The sequence below is a fragment of the Heliconius melpomene genome, unplaced genomic scaffold (assembly GCF_056956725.1).
Source record: "Heliconius melpomene rosina isolate 202511_hmr_F unplaced genomic scaffold, ASM5695672v1 ptg000037l, whole genome shotgun sequence".
Lineage (NCBI taxonomy): Eukaryota > Metazoa > Arthropoda > Insecta > Lepidoptera > Nymphalidae > Heliconius > Heliconius melpomene.
The window spans coordinates 48,259-53,481 of record NW_028181870.1 but is presented as its reverse complement, the minus strand read 5'-3'; positions in this window follow the sequence as shown (position 1 = coordinate 53,481).

The window sequence follows — 5,223 nt, the reverse complement described above, 5'->3', positions numbered from 1 at the left end:
ATGTAATGGTTCCAGTTTAACCGCTATATTAGGGACATACTTATGATAAAAGTTTATTTTCCCCAAAAACTGTCTAACGTTTTTTGGGGTTTTTGGAGTAGGGAAGTTTTTTATTGATATTAAGTTGTCTTTCAAAGGCCTTACTGAATTGTTCTGTATAATGTGGCCCAGATATTTAACTGAATCAGCTGCAAATGTACACTTGGAAAATTTTAATCTTAACCCTTCAATTTTTATTGCTTCAAATAACTGTTTTAAGTGTCTAATATGATCTGAAAAGGATTTTGAAACAGTAAAATATCATCAATATAGCATACTGTGAACTCACCAAGCTTATGTTTCCGGATTATGTTACACATTATTCTCTGGAATATTGCCGGAGATGTTTTTAGACCAAATGGCAAACAAGTCCATTGGTAATGACCTTCTTGTGTGACGAATGCTGTTTTATGCCTATCTGAAACACGAAGAGGAATTGACCAAAATGCAGAGTTTAGATCCAGTGTAGAAAAAAAAATACAATCTCTTGTTTTAACTAATAGGTCCTCAATAAGTGGGAATGGCTGTGATTGTGGAACTACAATTTTATTTAAATCTCGAAAATCTATGCATAACCTTGATTTTTTATTTTCCTCTTTCTTATAAGCCAGTGTAACTGGGGCAGCAAACGGACTATATGATTCTTCTATCATATTTTTTTCCAATAACTTTGTAATCTGATTTTCTATCTCTTTCTTATCTTCAATTGTACAACGATATGGCCTTCTACTGCAATATTTGTCTATTAATAGATCAATATGTGCTTCATACTCCGTTACTTTTCCAATGTCATACTTATCCTTTGCAAACACAGATTTATGGTTCAATATTAAATCATTTATCATTGCCTGTTTTTGGAAATCGAGATGGTTAATAAAAATTTTGAAGTTCTCTTCACAGAAATTTTCATTGAAATTTATTGAATTATCCAATTTAATTTCATTTGGAATTGTAGTATATGATTCCTTAGAATCTACTTCTCTTCCCTGTAAAGGGATTTTCTGATAAACTTCCAAGTTCGGAACAAGCTCCGGTCCCAATCACCTTAGTCTCCGACATCAGAAGTGGGATGAACCTCACTCTCACGTGAAGTAAGTAATGTTTCGACACTTTCAATAGTCTACCGTTCTGTGAGTGTGTAAATACGTAGTTACGTCGCGTGAGTGTAGTAAATAATTTCGTTAGTCTGTTCGTTTCGTTAGTTACGTTAATTTCTTTAGTTTGAGATTCTTAAAGTATCGACGCCCCGTCTAATACGCACCGTATTAAATGAAAAATGTAAAAAATTATTTCAAATTTTAAAAAATTATGTCGGTAGGTCACTAATTTTATAGAAGGTTTACAATGAAATCATTATGAACGTAATTCATTTTAAAAAAGGTGAAATACAGTTGTTTCCATAATTATGGCGCAGCATATAACAGTGTAAATTAAAGAAACGGAAGTTATTTGGTAATTTAATTTTAAAAAAGTGACATATTTGAAAGTGACATATTAGGTAAAGATTGTTTAAAGAAAGTAAAGAGGTTAGTTAATTCTTTTAAAGTGATTATAAAGTTAGATGTAATTGTTAAGAGAAATAAAATAGTTAGTGAACGTACCGTATATTTCAAATTGTATTAAAAGAAAAGTAATGGCTCCGAATATTGTAAAGGTTAGTGTCGCTTAATATTTAAGTTCAACTAGGGTTTTGGTCGCCAGTAACCAGTTAATTATTTTAAGTAAATGGTGTTAATCCAATTAGTGACAATTTTAATTAAATTGTAGTAGATACATTAAAATTCTTTAAAGGCAAGTTAGTTAAAAGAAATTTAAAAGTAATGGTTTAAAAATTAGAGACGCGTTTATGCTTAATTGTTGCCAATTTCATAGTGAAACATCAATGAAGTGTGTGTAATTTACATACCTAGTTAGATTTTGTTACTTAGTTACATCTCAACGTTATAAGTGTTAAAATAAAACTTTTTGGTTAAAGTTTTACTTCAGGATTGTTTCTGAAATTTAGTAATACTCTGTAGGAGTAATACATAGTGCAGATAATATGTTGCCTAGTTCTAAAAAAAGTTTCAATGATGAAAGGAAATTAATTGTAGGAATCTATTTCAACAAAATTATATAGTGTAGAAAAATGGTTAGCTCTAGTAACAATATCTAGTGTAATTTAATGTCTGATTCCATAGGAATATCGGCTATAGATATCTTGTTGTAGCGATATCGATGTGATCTTGGAAAGGGTTGCTTATACGAGTCATACTCGGTATAGTTTGGTTCAGTAGTGTAAGCTATAGGGATAAGATTTTTAGGGTAACGATAATGTGCAGTGTAGTAGTACCTCTATCGACTAAACAGGTAGTGTGTGTCGGGTTCATGTAACAGTTGGTGTGATCGTGACGAGAGTGGATAACGGTTGACGAACGTAGATACTGTAGGGTCGCTGGCACAGTGTACGGGCCATAGGAGGTGGTAAGTGGTTGCAGGGCAAGGCCGTCCGGTCCATGTCGTCATACGAGATGGCGAATGGTCGAAGGGACACTTTGGTTACGGTTTCATGGTAAGGCCGTCCGGTCCATGTCGTCATTTGAGATGGCGACTGGTCGAAGGGACACCTTAGCCATGGTTTATGTTCTTGAGGTCATATACGGTGGTCGAAAGGATAATGTCGTCCGGTCCATGCAGCTGATGGCTGATGGTCGAAGGGACACATTCATCCGGTCCATTCTTAGGTGTTCGTTGATCGAAGGGATAATGTCGTCCGGGCCATGCAGCTGATAGCGGCTGGTTGAAGGGACACATTCATCCGCTTCATTCTTTGGTTGTTCGATGGGTTAGTTGGTCGAAGGGATAGTGTTGTCCGGGCCATGCAGCTGATAGCGGCTGGTCGAAAGGACACATTCATCAACTTCATTTTTAGGTTGGTCGTAGCGTCGTAGGGTCGAAAGTTTGAAGGGTCATGCACGTGTGGCTGGTCGAAGAGACACATTCATCCGGTTCATCCTTAGGTTGTGTCGAAGGTTTAGTTAGTCGAATTGGTCGAAAGGACTCGCCCGTCCTGTTCAATTTGATAGTGTTAGGTTAGATTAGGTCCAATTTGATAGTGTTAGGTTAATGTGTCAGGATTGGACGAGCGGAATAAAGTAGTAGTGATCTCAGTAGGAGTGGTATGGTTGGATTATTATTCTTAGGCAGGCTAAATCGAGCACTATTGAAGGCAAAAGCGCTCGAGGACGCGCGCATGTCAGGATTGGCCGTATCAGGGAAGCAGATTATTTAAGTTGCCAGTTGTCAAAACCAGATGGTGTTGCCTGTCACTCTGACGTCACACCGATCGATGACAATCACATAAAACCAACCGCACGGACGTACGCTGAGTCGAGGCTCTACCACGGCTCGGTGCACTACTCGTGCTCCACCGCTGGCCAACCTCGACTACTTCAATTACAAATGTGGTTAAGACCTATTTGCAATTATACTGGGCTGGAGCAGTGAAAGGCGAGTGTTAGTACTGTAAAGGGATCCCTTAAGCCTACAGTTGTGGTCACAAGTCCACGGCACTGCTCCAAGCTTCACGTCAAGAGTAAGATAACATTTCTTATAATTACCACGCCCGAATTAGAAGTACGATGTCGGTCATATCTGTCTACATCAGAAGTGGGATCGGAACAAGCTCCGGTCCCAATCACCTTAGTCTCCGACACATAATATTAAAAAAAATAAATAAATATAAACTATTATACTAAATTAAATAAGTACTCTTTCAGGCGATTTTTAAAACTGTATAGACATTTGGAATGACGAACTTCTGTAGGAAGTTCATTCCAAAGAATTGCAGATTTCATAGTAAAAGACTTAGAATAAAATAGGGTATGGGAAGTTGGTAATTTAAGGAGATTATCACAACGGGATCTAAGGTGGAGGTGAAGAAGTGAATCGGCACCTAGGAAACAAAATCGATCTTTTAAGTAGGAGGGAGAGAGAGAGTTGTACAGGATAGAATAGAGGAGCAACCAAGAGATCAGTATCAACAGAATTAAAGGCGTTGCTAAAGTCCAGCAAAGCAATGACTGTAAGATTTTGTTTGTCCATGCTAAGTCTGATATCGTCACAAACTTTAATCAAAGTAGTGACTGTGCTATGCCCGTTACGGAATCCAGACTGGAACTCGGATAATATATGGTTGTCAAATAGATATTGATTTAGTTGCTGAAAAACAATACGTTCCAAGACCTTTGACAAGAAAGGAAGGATGGAGATAGGACGGTAGTGAGAGAAGGATTTTGGATCTTTGGTTTTGGGTATGGGGATAACGCGGGCAATGCGCCACAAACTGGGAAAAGTGTTATGGGAAATAGAAAAATTTAAAATATGGGTAATGACTGGAACTAAGACTTCCAAGGGCAAAATAATCATTTTGCGGTTGATGCCATCATAACCAGAAGCATCAGATTTGATGGCTAGGATACTGTTTCTTACCTGGGATGAGGTTATAGAAGCAAAGTTAAAAGGAACGATTGTGGGAGACGGCAAGGAGTTGATATAATTCAATGTATTTGCTTCAATTGTGTTGTCCATAGATGTTATCGAGGCAAAGTGTTTATTCAAGGCATCAACGTCTAGATTGCAATTCAAATCCTTACGTTGCCGGCCAATGCCTAGCGATTCCAGAAATTTCCACAACTTACGTGGGCTTAAGTTTTTCATTCATTCATTTTATTTATTATTTCTGAAATCTTTTTCTTCATTTCTTTTTTCTGAGCATTTTTTCATAGTTTCATGATATAAAATTATCTGGGTAATCAGAATAACGACGGGGTATACCAGCTAATCCTAAAAAATGTTGAGGAAAAAATGTTAAATTAACACCAATAAATATGGAAATAAATTGAATTTTTAATAAATAAGGATTTAATAATAATCCAGTAAATAGAGAATATCAATGAACAAAACCCCCTAAAATAGCAAATACAGCTCCTATCACATCACTGCACCTGCGTGGCGGTAGGGTGAGTACACACCACGCCCTCCGGTTCCTCACACTGTGACCTCTGCATGACAGAGAACACACACGACAGTGAGACACACACGAGACAAAAATTATTGTGCATTTTACACTAAAATATAATTTTTTTATCATGAATTTAAATTCATCTTTAGAATATTTTATTCTTATTTTTTATTTTATTAATT